Genomic DNA, 24448 nt, shown 5'->3' with positions numbered 1-24448 from the left:
TTGTCTTAAACTCAGGGTCAATCTTGTGTCATCTGTGGTCTCCTTCCTGCCTGGAGCTGAATATATTATTACCTTCATAATCTATAGATGACTGTGAAGGAAATCCCAAACACCAGATGACTTCCCCCAGAATGTTTATTAGGCTACTCTGAAATAGAAAGACTCTTCTTTAAATATAACTTGAACATCATTACCAAACTTAAAAAAATAATGATTTAGTATTATCAGAATTTCCAGTCAGTGTTCACATGTCCCCCAATAACTTTATAAATGCACTTTTTGTTAGTAACATATAATGTATTATTTGTTTCTGGGGTACAGGTCTGTGATTCATCCGTCGTACACAATTCACAGCGCTCTAATGTATCATTTTTAGGAGAAAACATTCAATTGATGGTCAATGTAAAGTAAGAAACCATTCTAAGAATTTAAACACGTTTCCGCTTCGATGGGGGTGTTTCATTTTGTTTTGTTTCTCATAGTTGCAGGTCTTCTCCATCGACCAGCCCCCCCTTTCCCTTCCCTCCCCCCTCCCCTCCAGCACCCCTCAGTTTGTTTCCTAAGATTAAGAGTCTCTTATGGTTTGTCTCCCTCTCTAGCTTCATCTTGTTTCATTTTTGCCTCCCTTCCCCTATGATCCTCTGTCTTGTTTCTCAAGTTCCTCATATCAGTGAGATCATATGATAATTGTCTTTCTCTCATTGACTTATTTCACTCAGCATAATACCCTCTAGTTCCATCCACATCGTTGCAAATGGCAAGATTTTATTTCTTTTGATGGCTGCATAGTATTCCATTGTATATATACACCACATCTTCTTTATCCATTCAGCTGTTGATGGACATCTGGGCTCCTTCCATAGTTTGGTTACTGTGGACATTGCTGCTAGAAACATTGGGGCACGTATGCCCCATCGGATCACTACATTTGTATCTTTGGGGTAAATACCCAGTAGTGCGATTGCTGGGTCATAGGGTAGCTCTATTTTCAACTTTTTGAGGATCCTCCATACTGTTTTCCACCGTGGCTACACCAGCTTGCATTCCCACCAACCGTGTAGGAAGGGTCCCCTTTCCATAAATGAACTTTTAAAGTTGATCCATCATAAGGATTCAAAGTCCACACACTGCATTTAGTTGAAATGTCTTAGTCCCATTAGTCCCTATATGCTGTCTTGTTTTGTTCTTAAAGATTTTATTTTATTTTGAGAGACCTAGAGAGAGAACACGTGAGCAGGGGGAGGAGGCAGAGGGAGAGGGAGAGAGAGAATCCCAAGCTGACTCTGCACTGAGCATGGAGCCCGACACAGGGCTCATCTCACCACCCTGAGATAATGAGATCCTGACCTGAGCCAAAGCAAGAGTCAGACAGGTAATCGACTACAGATTTTGCCATTGTACAGCTGTCCCATAACAGATTTTAACTAGTCCCACCTGATGGATGGTGAGGCTTATTTTCAGCCACATACAGTTATAAACCATGCTGCAGTAAATAATCTCAAATATCCAGTTTTCTGTGTGTATGTGTGTGTGTGTGTACATATATATATATATATGTATATATATATATATACATATATATATATATATATGTATATGGAAAACAAATTCCTATACAAGGAATTGTTGGTTGGGGAGAAACTAACACACTGACCTTCAAAGAGAATGCCCCAAGGGTCTACCTGTTTTCCCAAACCTACACCAACTTGGTGTGATCTAAATCTAAAATTGTGTGCCAGTATAAGAGGTCAAAAATGGTAATTGTTGTTTTCTTTTCATTTTCTTAACTAGGAGCAAAACCTTGTCCTTTTGTTTATTTATAAGACATTTGTTCTTCATCTTCTATGAGCTAACTCTGTGACCTTTGACCAGTTTTCTATTGAATTGTTGTTCTTTTCATGCTAATTTACATGACCAATTTATAGAGCAGGGAAATAAATGAGTTCTTCTGATGTGTGTTGCAACTAATTTTTTTCTTGTTTGCCTTATATTTGTGGTATTTCTTGATATACAGGATTTTTTCCAAAAAACAAAATCCATGTGCTTTATTTTATCCACTCCACAATAATAAAATTTCTCCTATGTTTTCTTTCTACACAGGGTATTAGAATTTCCAAAGGCTTCTGCATGCGTTATCTCGTTCATAACAAAGAAAGAGTGGCAAGAGTTGGCTAAATGACTCAGCTCACATCTGTCATCTTCATTGTGAGCACTTGCCTGGTGAACGTTGATAAACACGCAAGCGTGTGTCTCCCCCCAGATTCATCTCAGATGTGCTCTACAAGAAATGAACACTTTGGTCGAATCATTTTTAAGAAATACTGGGTAACTTCCCGGATGGCCTCTATTCTCCCTTATTACATTTAGGAAAATAACTGAGAGTAATTGAAGGAATTGGTGAATCGTGCTATCTTTCCTGAATACTAATAGAATTTCCAACAGTAGTTAACTGAGGAAGGCATTCAGCGGACTTGGTTACCCAAAAAGGCCTTCCAAAATAAAAGCAAAAACAATGGACAAAACTAGAAATTGAGTTTGTTTGCCCTTTAATGTATAATACTAGCCAATAAAGACCATTTACTCCCTTTTGCTGACAAATGGTGCTGGAAAAAAAAATGAGTAGTGAGAAGTCAAATGAGTTTCTCAAGGTCACTCACGGAGTAAGTGGTGGAGCCAGGATTCATATCCAAATTTCTCAGTTTGGACTGCAGCCAGTATTCTGTTTTTTTTTTCAAAAGAAAAATCCAGAAACCAAGGAGGATATTCATGTAAGGCAAAATATACACTGAAGGTAAATGCGGGGTGTCATTGATCCTCATTTATCTTGAAAGACAGTAGTTTCTGCCTCTAAAATGAGCTACTTTGCTTATACAACCCATGAAACATTTCTTTATAAGAACTGACTGGTTTTCCCACATACTCTCCTCCTTCCCACAGTTGTCCAGGCGCCATGCCATGCCCTCTCAGCAACAGATGCTTGGTATTTGTTGAATGAACTCTCGCTGCTACTCAAAATCTCAAAGAAAATTCAGGGGTTCGTTGTCACTTATGAATCTTGATTTTATATGTATATGCACATGTATTTTAAGATGCCCACATCAGTAAAAGAGCCTCTTTTCTATTGTGAAGATTCCAAATCATCTGATTAAAGAGAAGTTGCTGTCGTTAAAATGAAACCCAGAGCCTGAGCTGAGCCAAGGAGATAAAATACAGATTTTCCTTTTTTAATAAGCAAAATTAGTATATGTATATATATGCAGTGTATAAATAAAATACAGAATCCCTCAACCCCAAGAGTATATATATATCTCAGCCCACTAAAATCTTACGTGCAAACTATAATTATAACAACTTTTACCAAACATTCTCCATATGCTTGGCACTGGATTAAGACCTTATTTGGTTTATGTCATTTCATCCTCATAACGACCTTTTGAGTTAGACATCAGCACTAAAGGAAATGAACTATCAAGCTGTGAAAAGGCATGGTGGAACCCTCAATGCACGTTACTAAGTGAAAGAAACCAATCTGAAAAGACTGCATACTGTATGATTCCAACTACCTGACATTCTGGAAAAGGCAAAACTATGGAGATCATGAAAAGATCAGCAGTTGCTAGGGGTTAGAAAGGAAAGAGGGATGAATAGGTAGAGCACAGAGGATTTTTACAGCATTGAAAATACTTTGTATGATACTGTAATGATGGACATATTTCATTAGGCATATGTCCAAAAGCAAAGTTGAACTGTAATGTAAATTATGGACTCTGGGCAATAATGATGTGTCAGTATAGGTTCATCAACCCTAACAAATGTCCCACTCTGGTGGGGGGTGTTGCTAATGGGGGAGGCTGTGCATGTGTGGGCCAGGGGGGTTATGGGAAATCTCTGTACCCACTGCTCAATTTTTCTGTGAACCTAAAATTGCTCTAAAGGTAAAGTCTGAAAAAAAAAACCAACAAACAAACAAACCTAAAGTCTAATAGGTGATGGGGATTAAAGTGTACACCTGTCATGATGAGCACTGAGAAATGTATTGAATTGCTGAATCATTGTATTATATGCCTGAAACTAATATAACACTGCATGTTAACAATACCAGAATTAAAATAAGAAACTTAATAAAAAATCTTGTAGCACATACACAAAAGAGTAAACATTAAAACCAATGTCTATTTAAAATTGCAATATAGGAGCGCCGGAGTGGCAGTCAAGCATCCAGCTCTTGATTTCAGCTCAGGTCATGATCTCAGGTCCTGAGATCAAGCCCCGCACTGGGTTCTGTGCTCAGAGAGGAATCTGCTTGAGATTCTTCCCCCTCCTTTGTCCTCCCTTTCCCCCGCTCTCCTGGCTCATGCTTCCTCTCTCTCTGTCTCTCAAATAAATACATGAATAAAATCTTTTAAAAAATGTAATATAAATTATAAGCAAGTTATATGATAACATTAAGATAATCCAGAATAAAAATATATGTATATTTCAATCTTCTCTGGTTTCTGTTCTTCCTGCTCTCTACATGTGACCTTCTTGCAGCATTCAACACACTGTATTTTAACTGTCCCTGTGGACCCTAAAATTGGGTAGTTTCATCAGGCAAGGAAACTTGGGCAGAAGGCCTTAGCAAAATCAGACATTATTAATATTTAAAATGAATTAAACTTGATTGCTCTGAGTAGGCTGCTATAAGTGGCCCTGGTAAGAGTTATACTTTCTGCCAGTGGAATGTGCTTAAATTCTAATGTCGGAGCTAACATTGTAGAAAGGCTCCTTTACCCTTTGTGAATTGAAAAACCAAAAGCTCTCCCCAGAGAGGCCTGCTCTCCCTGACTTCATCCTCTCCCAACATACAGGTCTCTCTGATTCTCAGAAAAGGTACATCTGGGTGGGTTTGCAGTCTGTCCTCCTGTCCTCCTGCAAGTCTGGGCATGTATCCAAACAGTATGGAATCCACACCTTTGCATGGTCTTTCTTCCCTCATTTTCCAGGAGTGGAAACTGAGAAGAGCGGGAGCTGCTGGCAAGGCCTGTGACTCCTCTCAGCCCTCTTCCTCCAGCTCTCAGTTCCTTCCAGGCATGTTCAAGACATGGCTTTGCTCACCATGTCTCCTCTTGCCACTCTGAGACCCTGCTTCTCCTACTCCTCAGGGTTAATTTGGATCTTCACGATCAACAGGAATGGCAAAAGGGTTCGTGAATTGTGTGTGTAATTATACTGACCTTGGTCTATCTGGACATATCTTACAATCATAAAATGTTGGGGCACCTGGTTGGCTCAGTTGGTTGGGCATCTGCCTTGGGCTTGGGTCATGATCTCAGGGTCCTGGGATCGAGCCCCACGTCGGGCTCCCTGTTGGATTGGGAGTCTGTTTCTCCCTCTGCCCTCTCTTCCCTGCTTGTGCTCTCTCTCTCTCTCTCTCAAATAAATGATAAATCTTTTTAAAAAAAAAAGTTAAGTCAGTTGGACCAAGAAAAGAAAGATTTATTTGGGAGACATGATCTAGGTTCTTCAGATATACTCAAGTGTAGAAGGAGATAGACAGAAACTCAGAATTCTAACTGCAAGTGTCTTGGATCTTTAGGGCAATTTAATAATATAAACCTGATGAGACCCTGGGCTTTTTAAAAAGGAAAAATTGTAGAGATTATAGAAGTATCCTATAATTATCTGGAAATTGTTCACACCATAATTATTTTCTCAGCCAATTTTCAGGTTCACAGTGAAATCTGAAAGAACCTATTTTCATCCACTATCTATAATAAGTGATTATGGTTTCTTTTTAATATAAAATGAAAGTAGATTAAAATGTAAAAGAGGTCTTCACTTCATTTGTATGTATGAAAGTTGAAACAATGTTCATCTATAAGTAACCTAATAAACATAGACAGAAGTCTTATTTCTAAGCATATTATTAACTAGAGATATCTCCACTCATGTTCTCAAATATAAACTGATCTAGAATATACATATTTGTTTCATTTTTGTTAAACCTTCTTGTGGCAGGTTATCTCATTTTACTAAGATTTAAAGTCTTATGTATACTTGTCTAATTTATCTATATGACTCTAACTGCCACATAATAAGGGATCTTTCTTTCCCATCTTTGTACCCAGCTCTCCCTTTGGCAAAACCTTCAGTTAGTATCATAGGAAAAGAAGAATACTAATTCAAAGTATAAAGTTCTAGATGAATGCTTCTCAACCAGGGATGATTCTGTCCCCTGGGGACATTTGCAATGTCTAAGGCTCTAGTGGACAGAGGTCAGGAGTGCTACTAAACATTCTGCAAGACACAGGACAGCAAGGAAATGGACTCTTCTCCAAAGCTTCTAGAAGAAGTGCAACCCTGCCATCACCTTGAGTTTAATCCAGTGACACCCATTTTAGACTTCTGACCTCCAGAAAAAGAAGATAATAAGTTTGTGTTGTTTTAAGCCACTGCCCTGACTTATAGCGATCTGATACAGCAGCATATGGAAAAGAATTTATATAGAAACAGGCAACTTACAAAACAAGAAACATAAATGCCTAATAAATAGAATTTAGAAACCCTCACAGTCAGAAATTAAGATGAGATGCTACTTCAAACCCATAAATACAAAGGGTTGGAAACGATGTAGGGCTAAAGTAACTTTCATCACTGCTGGTAGAAGTGAAGTGGATATAACCATTCTGGAGACCAATCTGACAGCATTTATTATCATTAAAAATGTTCATGGCCTGGAACTCCAGAGTTTCACTTTGAGGGATTAACCCCAGAGAAAAGTCTGCCACAGAAACATTAGGAGAGTTCTAGAATAATGTGCATTTTAGCATCCATTTAACTACAAAACAACTGAGAAACACCCTAGATATTGGTCAGTAGAGGAATTTATAAATGGAGCATGCTATGTGCATAGATTGAATATGTTGCCTAGAATGAATACATGAACTATATGTTTCAACAACAGATAGAGCTCTAAAACGTACCACTGAGTAAACAGAACAATTTGCCATGTGATACACATAGTACAATAGCCTCCATGTCATTTTAAACACACAGAGCACTACTATATGTTGTTCACAGATGTCTATCTGTGTGGTCAAACATGGAAACACGGACTGGGCAGGTGCATACTTCTCTGTGCCGGCAGTCTACTCTGGAGAGGATGGGAGATGGGACCAGAAAGGAGGACAAAGGAGATTTCAACTCCATCTGCAATGTTCTATTTGTTAGACATGTAAAAACACAACAGTAAAGATGGCACACAAAACAACAACGTCTGTTCACAGATTCTTTTCAGACACTTTATTTCTCTTTTTGCCTCAAATTCTTCTCAAAGTATAAGCATAAAAACCAAAATGGACTTTAAAAGGAGAGTGATCATCTTGAAACTGGTTTAGAATAAACCTAGGGTTAAAACTTATGTTCAAAACTTATTAACTCACTTTGTCTTTCTGAACTCAGGAAGTATCTCAATGCATTAATTCAGACTTAATATCTTCAAGAATTAAATAGGATTGGATGAACGGGGTAACAGAATAGGTACTGTCCTAATGAATGGAATAACACAGGCATGGAATAATATCCAAGATTTACTAAAGTTTATATCATGTTTTCAATCAAGAAAAGTGTCTGATATGTATTGCCTGATTTTCCAAAGAACCCAATCTGTTAGGTAAGGCAGATCTTCTGAAGAGTCCTGTTTTCCAAGTGAGAAAATGGAGGCCCAAAGAGGACAGTGACTTGTTCGAGGTTGGTAAGTGGTGAGAGCCAGAGCTTGGATGCATGTCTTCTGATTCTAAGTACCATGCTTTTTGTACTATGTCAACCATATCCTGAGATGAGAAATGGCTTATTTAATAGCTGCTCCTTTTTAAGAAAAAGGAAGGAAGGAAGGAGATAGAGGAGAAGAAAAGAGAAGAGGAGAGGAGAGGAAAGGAAAAAGAAAAAGAAAAAGAAAAAAACAGGATGTTTTTAGATGTTCTAGATGTTCTAATTGGCCCAAATGCCATTAAAGTCTGTGCAAGCATGAAGTGATTCTTATTCTGGGTTATTATCTAGTACTCACATCAAAAGAGATGGTCTTTAAAAAAAGATGGTCCTAATGTTTAAATTTAATGGGTAAAGTCCTGGGCAGTATTGAGATGGGTAATAGTAAAAGAGACACAAGCAAGAGTTACAGATAATCAAGTATAGAAATCATGTTATATTTGGAATTGCTAAAGGAACCCTTCATGTTTTATGAGGAAAAGAGAAACCTTAGGGAAATTGATAACTGCCTTTAACTTTTGAAGGCTTTCCTAGTAGAAGAGGAATGAAAAATAAAATAGTACTAGAGCCAAAGTGAGAAAGAGATACAGTGATGCCAGTTCCCAGCTAAGAATATAGAACTTCTAAAATATAGAGCTGTCAAAAAAAAAAAAAAAGGAATGGGTTGCCTCAGAGGAGTCCAAGCAGAAACTGGATGAATGGTTTCCAGCAACGCTTAAACGGAAATGCTTATTTTGGAAAAGGTGCTGAACTAGATGAGAGAAATAGAATCATTCTCTGTCAATCGCTCTTCCTAACTCCAGTCTAATGGGGAAACAAGAATCCACTCAAATGGTTCTGAAGGCCCCTCCAGCAAAGAGCACTGAGGTGACAGAGATTCCCTCTAGATCTCATGAACATCATGCCCGTGTGGATGCGTCTCAAATGGAGAGTGGAAAAGATTCACTGAAGATCTTGGAGAGGATGTGCGCTCTGGTTTGGTCATCCAAACCTGGTCCTGTGGGGTCTCCAGAGGCTGAGGTCAGGTATGTGATGAAGAATGTCACACCAGAAGACAGAGGAGCAGATGGTATCATTCTTCGTGGGACCACCGGTGCCTGGCTGGCACCTTCATAAGCAACTTGACAAGGGCCATGAATTGAGGTCAGGTGTCCAGCTGGGAAACTGGGTGAAGGATCTGGCAAGCTGTCTAGCTGCAGTACTGTGAATCAGTATATTACTCAATATGAGATCTAGAACCCGGAAATGCAAGAGCAGAAAAAGTCAAAGCAACCTGGATACCCGAGGTCGTCTGTTATGGGTGACAGAGGCATGTGTGAGCAGAAGGGAAGGCTGTGCTAAGTCTCGTGGACCACAGAGAGCCAACCCAATCCCCCCACTTCAGTCTCCCACCTTCTCTAGGAATTACATACACGACTGCAAGGCAACCTCCCTCGAAGTTTATTTTGTTCTTCCCACCCTTGTCCTCGTGTACCATCATCCTACCAAGCCCTCCTGGAACTCTCCTTACTCTGACATTCACATAATCCTTTCTGAGGATTCACTGTACCAGAATTTGGGCTCCAACAAGATCATGGTCATTCATATGTACATGAAAGGGGGAGAGGCATAGACCTAGGGATGTATAACTGTGGCCCAATCAGGACTACACACGTGAATTAGCTTAACTGTACAGCAACCAACCAGTAAGCAGTTATTATTTTGATCCCACACTTTTCCAGAGTTATCCTAAACTTAGTTGTATACCTGAACAGAGTGGACCACAGCAGTAAACGTGAATGATGTGGTGTTGCTGGACACTGGAATAGAGGGAAAGTTCATGAACCATGGGGCCTAGTTTTAAGAAGAAACTACTCCCTTCTTTTTGCAAATGTCAGAGCAAAGGGATACTGAGATCAGGGAACAGACCTAGGGAAGTTTGCTGAAGGAACTACTTCTCTGAGCGTGGCCTATATTGCCACAAAATCTTTGGGACTATGATGGTGGGTAGTCCTACTTCTAACGTTGATGGTTTGCCATGCATCCAAGGAGACCGATTTGGTGGCTAAATTAAATCTTGCTTCCTGGGATTACTGCCATTTTCAAGAGTGGCCTTTCTTACTGTCCTACGAAGGTTTAACATGGAGTTGAAAAATATTAGAGTGTGGTGGATATTGTGGGGAATTCTCCAGAATCCATTTTCCTTCCCCCTGCCCCCTCTGGAGCCAACCATGGAAATTCCATCCCTCTTGCCGGTCATAAGTTCAGATCTGGGCAGGCCTAAGCCAGTTTGGACCAAAGAGAGACGCTAGTTAGGAGAGCCTTGCTGACGGCATCTGAGAAAAAGCTCCCTCAGTTCTAGGAGAGACCCAGGAGGGGCCTCCCCTCACTTGATAGAACCAAAGGAGGGTGGGTGGGAGGCAGATTGGCCACCCACGGTCATCCAGCTCTTACCAGAGCATCCAGCAACCACAGCCTCAGAGGGGAGAAATTGAAAGAACTCCCATCCCTAATGGCGCTATTGACTCCCTGAAGCTCAGTCTACTTCTGGACACCCTGTTGCGCGTGCTCTTACATTAACTCCCTAAGTCAATCTGATGTGAGCCTTATCACTGCCTATAGCCAGAACCATCCTTAGTGATACAAATCATTGGCAAGGATCCTCTCTTTACGGCAGGCACGACACGACGGTGCAATTAGCAGGGATTTACTACTCTTCATTTCTCGAGTGATGCTATTTAAAAGCACATACTCTTATCCCAGGTGAAAGAAAATAATTTTTACCATCTATAATGAGGTTCAACAACTACAGCAGAGTAATTCTAAAAACAGATGTCACGATACTCCCATCTCTTGTGAAGCTTATTTTAGTATTTTTATTGGTGATTCTTCTCAAGGTGCTGTAACTGATCAGACTGATTGCATCATGGATGACATTAACATGCTAATTTCAGCTCAACTTTCAGACCATATTTATTGAATAGATTCCATGTGAAGGCTTCCATTGTTTTCCCTGGAAAAGTTCAAAACAGAACCCAGTCTTGGGTTTAATTATCTCTGCCTTTAACCATTTACAGTACCCTATGTCTCAACATGTTTGAAATTTGTGTCTCAGGGAGGAAGGGGATTTTAGAAGTTTCTTGGCAAGCTGGTAACTGATCAGATCTGCTAGAGTAGGCAATGAAAATCTGGGGCCATTATTCCTTTAAAACAAAAAGCTGGTGAATCACATTTTGAGGTTAATACATAAGCCACTGGTCAGGTATTAATGTTCCTAATTTTCCAAATGTTACTTCTCTTCCCTTGCATGGCCCTTACTTGTTTTTTCTGTTAATTCAAATCTTAGCTAGCCACTGGACTTTTGGTTGTTTGTTTTTTAATTTACATTCAAGGTGGTTAACATCTAGTGTAGTACTGTTTTCAGGAGTAGAATTTAGTGATTACTCACTTACATATAACACCCAGTGCTCATTACATAAAGTGCCATCCTTAATGCCTGTCATCCATTTAGCCCACCCCCTCAACCACTTCCCTCCAGCAATCCTCGGTTTGTTTTACATCATGAAGACTCTCTTATGGTGGGGCGCCTGGGTGGCTCAGTTAAATCCCTGTCTTCGGCTCAGGTCATGATTGTAGGGTCCTGGGATCAAGCCCCGCATCAGGCTCTATATTCATCTGTTTTGTTTCTTAAATTCTACATATGAGTGAAATCATATATTTGTCTTTCTCTGATTCATTTTGCTTAGCATAATATCCCCTGGTTTTTAAGACTTAGTTCAAGTACAGTTCCTTCCTTAAATCTTTGTAACTGACTCATGCCATAGACTGGAGGATAAGCTGGTGCCATATGGACAAAGCTGAGCCCTTAAGTTCAGCAAATAATTTTAGCACTCAACATCTAAGAGCAATTGGACGATCACTATTGGGTAGACCTAATTCTAGTTCTAGACCTAGGACGAGGTCCACCCTGGCTTCTGAGCCTTAGTATTCTCATCTGTAAAATGGGGAAACTGAAAGTCCAGGCAGCCCTCATTTTTTTGGGCTTCACTTCATAGTGCTTTGCAGATACTACATTTTTTTTACAAATTGAAGGTTTGTGGCAACCCTGCATCAAGCCTGTCGGTGCCATTTCTCCAATAGCGTTTGCTTGCTTCCTGCCTCTGTGGCATGTTTTGGTCATCCTTGCACTCTTTCAAAACCTTTTCAGGATTATTCTACTTGTCATGGGGCTCTGTGATTGGTGATCTTTGATGTTACTACTGTAATTATTCAGGGGCCCTGTGAATCGCACCTATTTAAGATGGCAACCTTCATCAATACATGCTATGTGGGTTCTGACTCCACATGGGGTTCAAGCAACAACAGAACTAGAATCAGAACTGGAGCCTGAAATCACTGGGACTAAATAATTTAGAACTGGGACTAAATCACTGTACTTTCATGATCCGCTTTAACAGATCATGAATCATGATCATGATTCGGATCATGAATGGGGAGCTGCTTCTGATGAAGGAGCAAAGAAACCAGTTTCTTGAGATGAAATCTCCTCCTGGTGAAGATGGGACACAGGCCATTAAAATGCCAACAGAGGATCTAGCATATGACATGAGCTTAGCTGACAAAGCAGCGGCAGGGTCTGAGAGGACCGACTCCAATTTTGAAAGAAATTCCAATTCTACTGTGGGTCAGATGCTATCAAACAATATCACATACCGTAGAGAAATCTTTCATGAAAGAAACAGTCAATCAGTGCAGCAAACTTCATTGTCATCTTATTTTAAGAATTTGCCATAGCCTCCCCAACCTTCAGCGACCACTGCCCCGATCAGTCAGCAGCCCTCAACACTGAGGCAAGACCCTCTACCAGCAAAAATATTATGACTGGCTGAAAGCTCAGATGAGCGGTTAGCAGTTTTTAGCAATAAAGCATTTTTTAAAGATTTTATTTATTTATTTGAGAGAGAGAGAGAGCGCGCGCACAAGCAGGGGAGAGGAGCAGAGGGAGAGGGAGAAACAGACTCTCCACTGAGCAAGAAGCCTAATGTGGGGTCTCGATCCCCAGACCTCCGAGATCATGACCTGAGCCAAAGGCAGATGCTTAACCAAATGAGCCACTCAGGTCCCCCACAACAAAGCATTTTTTAAATTAAGGTATGTACCTTGGAGGGTTTTTTTTTTTTAAGATATAATGCCATTTCACATTTAGTAGACTACACTATAGTATAAACACAACTTTTCTATGTACTGGGAAACCAAAAAATTCACTTGACTCCATTTATGGTGAAAATTGCGTTACCGTAGTAGTCTAGAACCAAACCTGCAGTATCCCCAAGGTGTTCCTGTATTCCACTGCCCTGATGGACCCCAGTTTATTTATCTATTCACTTACTGGGGGACATCTTGATTGCTTCAAAGTTTTGGCAACTACAAGGAAAGCTATTATAAACATCCATGTGCAAGGGTTTTGTGTAGATAGAAGTTTTCAGCTCTTTTGGGTAAAGACCAAGGAGTGCAACTACTGAATCAGATGGTAAGAATACGTTTAGTTTTGTAGAAAACCAAGAAACTGCTTTCCAAAGTGACTATATCATTTTGCATTCCACCCACAATGAAGGGGAGCTCCTGATGCTCCCATCCTCACCAGCAGTTGGTACTGTCAGCATTCCGATTTTGGCTGTTCTAACAGGTGGGTAGTAGTATCTCATTGCCACTGTAATTTGCATTTTCCTTATGACGTAGGATGTGGAGCAGGTTTCAGCTGAAATGTGTTTTAGTGTGGAGAGAGCATAGGGGTAGTAGGGAGAGACAGGTCTTGATAAAGGATCACAGACCAGAACTGAAGAATGGTAATTGCCCTGGGGGAGGTTGGCTTGCTCTGGAGGGGATGACAAGTCAGTAAAGGGGTGAAGGTGGAGATGGGGATGGGAGTGACGTGAGCAGATTCGTTTCTTAGAATCATCATACGGCTGCAGGCAGAACATGGATTGAGTAGTCAGAAGATAAGAGATGATAGAAAACATGGAAGGGGGATTGGAATTAAATGAATGGATCTCAGAGCTCTTGGGGAGAAGAAAAGAAAGGCCTTAGATTGATGCCCTTTTCTGCCAGCAAACTCTCCCTGATGGCCGCTGTGCACAGGACATCAGACTCCTTCTGTTATGCTTCCCAGAATCCCATGTGTGCTTCTGCTATCATTCCTCCCGCACCCAGTATTAGCCACAGGTGGGGAGGCTGGGCCTCCTCCAGCCAGAGGAGGATGACTCCATGTTAGCCCCTTACAAAGTTATTGGCACCTGTGGGTTTCACTCTTTTTGAAAGAATGGATTACTTGTATTCTCCATTTTCATCTTTAGCTGTTTGTGATAACTTGGTGACACATACATTTATCTCATTAATTTTTCTGGGCTAATCATCCCATCAGTATCTCAGGGCTAGACAAATTCTCTGAAGACATGCTATGAGTCATCCCTTCCCAATTTCAAATTACTTGACGCTTGGTGACTTCAGCTATTTCTTTAAGGAGCCTCGTTCTGCATTTCATATTCCAGTAATTCTTTAAATGAAACTCATTTCTAAAACCATCTTCTCAATTTCCTTTATCACTTGTTTGTAGTCACCAGTTTTATTTGGCCCTTCTTACGTGCTCTTAAACACAATCACATGACCTCAGTCAGCAGCCCTTCATCCTGGTAATCCATAGCATTTCTCAATTCCTATTCTAATATCTAAAGGTAAATAGAAAAAGCAAACTTGACTTTAATGAATATTTCATTCAATGAATATTTATTTTTTTAAGCTCTGTCACATGTACAAAATACATTGAATCATGAGACCTTGGCAAACTCTTTAAAAAGTAGATCTTGGGGCACCTGGGTGGCTCAGTCGGTTAGATTAGACGTCTGCCTTCAGCTCAGGTCATGATCCCAGGGTCCTAGGATTGAGCCCCATATGAGGCTCCCTGCTCAGCGGGGAGTCTGCTTCTCCTTTCTTCCTCACTCGTGCTTCTGTCACTATCTCTGTCTCTCCCAAATAAATAAATATTCAAAAAAAAGTAGATCTTGAGGGTCTCTCTCTCTCACACACACACACACACACACATTTTTAAAATTCTCTCTCCCTTATCAGAGGCCAGCAACACATTTTCCAAAACTGCGACAAACACCTCTGATATTTGACCTCTGTGCTCACTCATACAGCTTCAGCCATGATGGAAACCACAGAACAAGATATTAAGAAGCCTTTTTTTCAAAAACAGATAGTATCTAACCCAGCAGTTTTCAGCCTGGGGTGATTTGGCACCACGGGGATCATTTGTAATGCCTGAAGACATCTGTATTTGTCACTCCTGGCATGTGGGGGGATTGCTACTGACATCTAGTGGGTGGAGGCCAGAGATGGTATTGAACATCCAAGGACCCACAGAATAAAGAATTATCTAGCCCAAAATGTCAACAGGGTGAAACTTGAGAAACCCTTAAAACCTTTGTCAACACTTTAATACAATTTACGCTTGCATAATTCCACTTCCTAAAATTGAGCTTTCCTAACAATTTTGTAACATTTCAGCCTGCAGACGACTTTGGTGCCACCAAAGTTCCCTTTGTAAGTCATTCATTCTGGAAATAAAAACATGGCTACATCAGGTTATAAAGATAAACCAGGCCCCAAAACTTAAGTAGCCAGTAAAATCAGCAATCTGCAAGCCTGTTTTGGGAATGTTTCTCAATTTTTTTGTTTTAAAAAACAAATAAGCCAACTTCAAAAAGCAAGCCAAATTTCTTCTTGTAATTTTATTTCCTGTTCTCAGGACTTCAAGTTTCTGAGACTTCGTGTCATCTGAGCTCACTCTTGTCTTAATTGTGTGTTCTTATGAAAGGCTATGTGATATCAGCTCTCTTGAGTTTCTAAATGAGAGCATCTAATATTCTGACATAGGACATAGCCTCAAAGTGTACCTCCAGATGATAGTCAAATCTGAGTAATTAGAGAGAGGCTATGCTGGAAAGGGTTGTGCTTTTTAGTTCTCATACAGAAAAATTCCATTTATTCTTATCAACCTCATTTCCACAATGAGTCACCACTCTAAGAAAATGGCAGCCCTTCATTACCCACAGCCATAACCTTCTAAGCCCAGCCTAATGGCCCTCCTTTGCTTGGCCTAGTGCCACCAAGGACTGTTGGCTCACCCCAAAATCAATCCTCTTGGTCACTCTCTAATTTTAATTTAGTAAATTTAGAATATTATGAAGAACCCTTCTAACCCCTCTCTGGGATAATGTCCAGAAGCCACTTTGCCTAAACAAAGTCATTGATTTTAATAGAACAAATGAGAGAACCAATCTGAATTGCATGGCATCCTGACAAAGATAGGAAAATGTTGGGACTCATTTGTCCCAAATTCTATCTCTAATTATAATAACAACTCTGCAACCAAAGCAATCTTTCACAAAAGTAAATTAGATCGTGTCATTCCCAGGTTAAACCTTTTCCATAGCTTTCCATTACTGTTAGGAGAAATCCCCAAATCTGTCACGCAGCTTGTAGAAGATGAGTGTTTTCTAGGCCCTGCCTTTCCCGTCAGTCTCAATGCACTCCCTCTCCATCGAATTCTGTGCTCTCCTATTCTGGATCTCTTACTCTTCCTTCTTCCTGGAAAGCTCATGCTTCCCATGCCTGCCCCCTTCCTTTGCCTAGCTGATCCCTTCTCATTTTTCAGATCATGGTTTTAATTTGTTTCCTCAAAGAAGTCTTTTCTGCTTGTATTACATCTGCTGAAAATTCCATTGGCCAAAGCAAGTCATATGCCAAGTCCAAAGTCAAAAGGGGTGGATAAATACTATGATAAGGCCAAGGCAAAGAGTAAAGATGTGGGGAAGAGGAAGGAAGTGGAGCCATTTCTGCAATCACCACATTCCTCTTCCAGGTGCGTACAAGCCATGATCAGGCCCCAACTTGTGATGATTAGCACGTACTGGCCCTCATCTACAAACAGTCAAGTCATTTATACAACTGAATAGTTGTCTGGTTCAGGTTCTTTGTCTATACTTGTCCTCTACCAGAAGCCCTATTACACCTTACTGAAATCTGTTTAAATGTCCTCTTTTCTCCAAATACCTCAACAATGCATTCTTTCTTTGAAATTCAATCTACTGAAGTAATTAAATACAGGAGATAAGGGGCAGCTCCTAAACATGGAGGCAGCCATGTGCCCGCGAAAAACAGCCCTATTGGAGGCTGATATGCTCAACTGATGATAAGCAAAGCTGACCAAAAAAAAAAAAATTATCTATGCTCGGACAAGGTCAATCCACAACCACAGAAATGACTGAACATTCCTCTCTTATGATCAGCGTGAGTGACTGCTGCTTCTTTACCACTGACCACTCTAGCCTTGCTTTAATCCTCCTGTCTCCTAAATAAACATCATTTTAAAATACCCAGTCACCAAATTGTCACGGCTCCTTGGTAACAGGCAAGCCAGAAGAGCCCCTGATTTCTTAAATCCTCCTTAGAGGATTTAGCACAAGCGTAAGCCCTCTAAGGAGGCCTTTCCCAGATCCCTCTTACTGAGATGGCCACGGTTCTTCCAAGGGATGGTATTTCTTATGGCAACAAGCTCCATGCACCTAACACTGTTTGAGTAATGCTCTGTTCTTAGGCCTTCCATTCAGCGGGCCTTCAGTTAACTCCTTCCCATTCAAAGGGCTAAGCGCTCTGATGTAGGTCTGGTTTGAAACACTGAATTTCAAGCACTGCTCAACAGCACAAAGGATCCTTGAATAGTATCACCAGGTGAATTTAGGATTGGCCCAGGCTAGGCAACATGCTGAGAGTAGACAGATGCAGGAAGCAGTCACCGATAAAGTACAATGTCCCTTTTCTAGAAGTTTTGAATAGAATAGTCAGTAACATATTCTCCCATCAATTCCTAGACTCCAACAAGACAAAGTAAGGTTCCATAGATAAAATGGATTTTCCCCCCGCATATTGGCTTCTTATAAGATTCAACCCTGTGCATAGTAAGCAAAATCCGTTCTTACAGGGACCCAGAGACTCATTCTTTAGAGTTAGTGTGTTCCAAATTCCTGGCTCATTTACCTTCACATTTTTTGCAATAAGTATTTTATACTTTCTTATATGGTATTGCTTTCATTTGCAGTCACAGAAGAGTGGAAATGAGCAGCAAATTCTCACTTCTACCAATTTTCCAGATGCCATCAAAATTGTACACTATCATATTACTAGAAGACACATGCACATTGTGGCAGAAATATCATTAATCAGAGTATTATCGGTAATTGGTGTATTTTCTCAAAATAAATTATTATTTGGGAAAAAACAGATGTGTATTCAGTATCAGCCTGAATGCTTTAGGAGATGAGAACTGCTAAATCCTATTGAAATATTTCCCCAGGTCGTCAACCAAAATAGCTCGAGAAGTAACAACCTACGTTTTCAGTATATGCTAAGTTCTCCAATTACACAAATGAAGATGACTGTGGGTTTTTTTTTTTTTTCATTTGTTTTTTGTCTTTTTGGAGAGGGGGCACACAAGTTGGGAGGGGCAGAGGGAGAAGGAGAGAGAGAATCTTAAGCAGGCTCCAAGCTAAGGATGGAGCCCCATATGGGGCTCGATCTCATGACACCGAGATCATGACCTGAGCCGAAATCGAATCAGATGCTTAACCACCTGAGCCACCAGGAACTCTGAAGATAACTGTGTTTTACTTAAAAGGGGAATTGGATAGGTGAGTAACTTTCAAACACCAATTAAGCCTTTATGAATGTTACCATAGAGGTCAGTTTTCTCACCTGGCTTTTCCTTCTTCCATTCTTTTTTTTTTTTAAGATTTTATTTATTTATTTGACGATAGAGCTCACAAGTAGGCAAAGAGGCAGGCAGAGAGAGAAGGGGAAGCAGCCTCCCCGCTGAGCAGAGAGCCCGATGTGGGGCTCGATCCCAGGACCCTGAGATCATGACCTGAGCTGAAGGCAGAGGCTCAACCCACTTAGCCATCCAGGCGCCCCAAGTCACAGATTTTTTTAAAGGGCAGTGTGTCATCCCAGCATAACCTAAACCATAACAGAGGTAGACATTTTTATTGTTAAAAAAATTAAAGTTTTTTTTTCAAACAATATAAAGGTATATCGAGCTTCACTCTCCAACACATTAGCCACTAGTCATACATGGCTATTTAAGTTTTAAACATTAGTAAAAGGAAAGATTCACTTCCCCCATCACACTAGCCACATTTCGAGGGCTCCATAGCTACATGTCACTAGGGGCTCCTGGGATAGCACAGACAGTGGAACATTTCCCTCATACAGAAAGTTTTGTTTTCTGCGCAAGGGCTAAACAGCAAAGGATCCAAATCACTGCCCATACCCCATTCCCAGCCCCTCCCTAAGATGCTACCATTCCTTAAAAACTATTAAATGTTATTCTAGTCCTTCTTCTACCTTAAATTACTTCTACTATGGTTTTACACTATAAATATAAAATCATGCACATTTGTACATAAACATATTACTTGGTGACCTGCCTTTTAACAAAGATTTTATTTATTTATCAGAGAGAAAGAGAGAGAGGTGGGGGGAAAGATAGGCAGAGAGAGAATCAGGCTCTCCACTGAGCAAGCACTCAATCCCAGGACCCCAGGATCAGGATACAAGCCAAAGACAAACGCCTAACTGACTGAGGCACCCAGGTGTCCCGGTGACCTGCCTTTTTAATTCAACTAACAGGATGTCCTAGAGATCATTTTTTTTTTCCTGATGAACACTTAGATGGTTTCTAGAAGTAACTACTTCTTAGCTTCTCAGCATATTGATAAGGATCCTTCTAGTTCTTTATCCAGCTATTTTTGTCTACTTTGATAAAATACACCATATGTATTATATTGTGATTTCTTTTTCCACTTAAATAATATTAAAGTTTGGAGTTTATTTTAGTCATTTATATTCTCCTAAATCTTTTCTAATAATTTTGATATTTTGATTTTACATTTAGCTCTTGAATCCAACTGAAATTTAGTTGTTAGGAAATGAAAAATTTAACTAAAGATATAAAAACTACAATGTTGGGGCTCCTGGGTGGTTCAGTCATTAAGCATCTGACTTTCGCTCAAGTCATGATCCCAAGGTCCTGGGATTGAGCACCACTTCTGGATCCCTGTTCTGCAGGAGCCCTGCTTCTCCCTCTCCCACTCCCTCTGCTTGTGTCTCTCTCACTGTGTCTCTCGCTATGTCTCTGTCAAATAAATAAAAATCTTTAAATAAATAAATAAAAACTCTCTTGCTTCCTTTTATTACATTTTCACTTTTATATGAATTTCAGGATTGGACTGTCAACTTCCTTTTATAATTCCTTGTTGGGATTTCGGTTGGCAAGCACTGACCTTATAGATGAATTTGTCAAAAGCTTACATTTCTACAACATTGAGTTTTGCCATTCAGAAATATGACACAACTACATTTTTCAGGCATTATTTTATATCCTTCAGTAAATAGTTCATTTTTAATTTCTTCAACTAAGGCTTACAAATTGTATTGGGCTTAGCTCTGGTTTTACTTATTCTTTAACATACTTGCTATGGTTGTTCATACTGTGAGTGTAATTTTTTAAAATTCCACTTTCAAATAGGTTATTGCTAGTATAAGAAGGTATTGATGTTCATATTTTTATTTTCTATTTCCTTAATCATAGGAATGTTATTCATAGTTTTAATCATTTTTTCAGAGAAATCTTTTAGATCTTCAAAGCAGATAATCAGTATTATCTTCAAGCAAAGATACTTTTCTCTCTTCTTTCCAATATTTACACCTCTTGTATCTTTTTCCTGTCTTCCTGCTTTGGAAGTACAGTGGTGAAAATGGACATTTTGTATCCTACCTGGATTTAATAAAAATGCCTCTTACATTTCTCTATTAAGCACAGGAGAAATCAGACTTAAATTTAATTATCAAGTATTTTTTTTTAGCATGCATTAGATGATTACTGAGTTTGACTCCTTTAATCTGTTGCGGTCATAAATAACCTATAATGACCAAATTCTAAACCATCCTTACATTCCTGGCAAGGATAAATGCTACTTAACCATTATATAATATTGGCTCAATACACTGCCAGATTTAAAATGCTGAATTTACTTAGGATTTTGCATAGAAGTTCAAAGGCGAGGTTAGCCAAATGCTGGGGTTGGAGGAGGAGGGTAGTTTTCTGATTTTTCTGTGTGATAGTAGCATCAAAAAGTGAGTTTGGGGGTGCCTGGGTGGCTCAGTGGGTTAAAGCCTCTGCCTTCGGCTCAGGACATGATCTCAGGGTCCTGGGATCGAGGCCCACATTGGGCTCTCTGCTCAGTGGGGACCCTGCTTCCCCCCCCTTCCTCTCTCTGCCTGCCTCTCTGCCTACTTGTCATTTCTGTCTGTCAAATAAATAAATAAAATCTTTTAAAAAAAGTGAGTTTGTGAGCTTATCAGATTGTTAACGCTCTGCAATAGTTTACAAAGCATGAAATCTATGTGAGATTTTGTGAGGTTTTGGAACAATTACTCAAAAAAATGGCACCTGAGGTCTTTATTTTTATTTTATGTCTTTATTTTTCTTGACATCACAACTTGTTAAAGGATAGACTATTTGGGAGATCTTTTAAAAGAATCAGATTTGTGTTATATTGATTAACTACAATTTTTAGAAAAATACTATTAACATCTGCTTTGCCTTTATATTTATTTCTTTTTAAAATTTTTTTCTGTTGTTCTTTTATTAGATTTTAGATTTCACTGTTAATTTCATTTTCTCTGCTTCTCTAGGAAATGTATTTATAACTCTATTTTTCTTCAAGCACTTTTTTTGGCTGTACTCCATGTGGGGTTTTTTAAATCATTAAATGATACATTTTATTCAAAAACAGAATACAAAATCTTTATTTCTATGATTTCAAAATCAAGTTGATTGTAGTACAGATTGCTGTGGGCTTTGTCCCCTCCTATTTTCTTCTTTGGGCTCATTTTTATATTTTGTACTCATGGTTACAATATCCAGTTTAGGGCACCTGGGTGGCTCAGTTGGTTGAGTGACTGACTGCCTTGGGCTCAGGTCATGATCCTGGACTTCCAGGATCGAGTCCCACATCGGGCTCCCAGCTCCTTGGGGAGTCTGCTTCTCCCTTTGACCTTCTCCTCTCTCATGCTCTCTCTCCCTCATTCTCTCTCAAATAAATAAATAAAATCTTTTTTTAAAAAAATCCAGTTTAAAAAAAAATAAAAAGGCTCTGCAGATCTTCCACATCCGACCATCCTGCAGAGGTGAACTGTTAGTCTGGTCCAGGCATCCTCTCTATCTTTGACGTTCCCCTGACTCCAGAGTCTCTCACCAGTGGCACTTGCCCAAGGCCATAATCTCAGAGCGAGGCAAGTTGCATCCACAAATTCTCTCCATAGACCAGCTTCTCCACCAATGATGATTTTTTTCTGTTCTTGAGAACCATCAAAATCAAGAGGGCCCACATTATAGGAATTTCTCTAGTCTTGTCCATAACTAATCAAATCTAAGTACCAAGGAGCAGAAAGGACCACAAGCAATTGTGATTTTGCCCTGTTCCTCACTATACATTTGCTCTTTCCATACTTGAGCTGAAGTCCTTGGCTGAAGCTTCCCACAATCATCAAAAAACCTCTTGCCAGACTATGGATCCCTGTTTATGGTTGAAACAAGACCCACAAGCTTTTGAATGTAGAAAGATTCTAGTCTTCTAAAATCTTCACAAAGGCTTTCTGCTTCATGAAGTAATTGGATTTCTGGATTGGACTCCCCACATTTAAATTCCACTTCATCTCCTCCCAAATGAATGAAATATTTGGAAACACTGTACTAATTTCTTTGAAAAATTTAGATAGGAAGCTGTTAAGTTGAATTCAGAATAGGGTTCATAGCTCTAAATATCCCAGACAGGTTAGGTCCTCCGTAACGTGGAGTCACAAGGTCTTCTGAACTTCTCCTGAAGACTGTGTATATCCAGGGTTGTCAAATTCTGGTATAACTCAGGTCCCTTGTAGTGGGGCATATGAGATCACCATATGGACATCATTCGGTGTAGAAACAGGAGACAAAAAATAGCTTCCTTTGTTGCTTGACTTGGGAAAAGCGATGCTCTGAAAAGGGGAAGACTAGTCATCAACCAGGGCAGAACATTAAACTTATTAAAAGCCATGGCATCCTCGTAATACTCCCCACACTCTGATGGCTTTGCATAAAGCCACAGGTCCTTTCAAAGTATAGAATTCATTTGCAGAGATATTGGGGGAAACATCACATTCTGAATCAAGGACAATCTAGACTAGAAGTTGCTGTAACTTGACTGCAGTATTAAGTTTAGGAGGGCCATGGTGCCTTGTAGAGACCAAAAATATAGTCATGATACCGGTGAAATGCTGCTTTTAAGTTTTTAAGTCCAGTTAGTTAACAGTTAACAGTGTTGTATTAGTTTCGGGTATACAAGATAGTGATTCTGCACTTCCATACATCACCTGGTGCTCATCACAACAAACACGCTCCTTAAATCCCTTCTTGCAGGAGGGAGCAAGCAGGACAGTGGTGGGCGAGGGGCTGTGGCTGATGTGGAAGTTCTAGGAGGAGAGGTGCAGAAGGCTTGGAGACATCTGCACCAGGAGTGGTATAGGCCACAGGGCCTGGCCTCTGGGCAGAGACAGAGGCTCAGGGCCAGCACCATGGGCAGCGCCAGCAACATGGACAGCCCCAGCCTGCCATGTTTTGTTTTTTGTAGGACTGTCATTGACTTTGATTAACCTCATAATTTGCATTCATGTCCTCTTCATTGCAGAAGTAATTTGGGGTATTTGGACTTTTATTTTGTCACTAATTTCTAATCTTATGGCATGGGGATCAGAAAACATGGCCTGTGATTCCTGCTTTGGAGAATTTGTTGTCTTTCATGTTTGGAAAGAATTTTATCATCAGTCTGTTGGTTATGAAAATATATCAAGTTAAACTTCATAAATGTGCAATGAAAAGCTCTACATACCAATACTTTTGAGTTGTGGATATTGGTTTCTGGGAAGTTGTGTTAAATTTTACCAATATATTTGACAAGTTGTCTATTCTTCTGTATTTCTATTTGTTTTCCTTTACCTACTTCAAAATTGTGCTGTTCAGAGCCATTATACTGTCTTCAAGACATGGATCTGTTGTCAGCATCATTTCTTTTTCTCTTACTACTTTTGACTTTCACTCTTACGAATATTAACATTTCTGCCCTTGTGTTTTTTTTTTTCACTCTAGCATTTGATGATGTATCTTTTTTAACCTTTACTTTTTCATTTTTTGATGTTATTTCACCTTTAGGCTATTTCTTGTAAACAGCATATTGCTAGATTTTTTTAAATTGTTCAACCAATCTCTTTTCCTTTTTTTTAAAAAAGTATATTTAACCTATCTACATTTAATACAACTGTTATTATTCTTGGATTGATTCCTGCCATCTTATTTCATTTGTTCTCTTTACCATGACTTTGCCCTTATTTCTTCTTTTACTTGTCTACTGTTGTACTGATACACTGTTTTTTGTTCCACTTAATTTTCTTCTAGCAATCTCAAAACGGTCATCATTTTTCTATTTTAATACTTGATACTTTTAGATTTTTAACAAAAGCATACTTGAAATTATAGTATTTTAGTTGCATTCAAAAGCAATCAGTAATG

The 24448-nt window shown here is 39.6% G+C and overlaps 1 pseudogene; it reads right to left on the bottom strand.

Moving 5' to 3' along the window:
- LOC116880841 overlaps positions 1-23146 on the bottom strand; it is a 68358-nt pseudogene extending 45212 nt beyond the window's left edge.
- Positions 23147-24448: the final 1302 nt, after the last annotated feature.

Source organism: Lontra canadensis, unplaced genomic scaffold (assembly GCF_010015895.1).
Source record: "Lontra canadensis isolate GAN:19392208 unplaced genomic scaffold, GSC_riverotter_1.0 scaffold68, whole genome shotgun sequence".
NCBI lineage: Eukaryota > Metazoa > Chordata > Mammalia > Carnivora > Mustelidae > Lontra > Lontra canadensis.
This window is presented reverse-complemented; position numbering and strand designations above follow the sequence as displayed.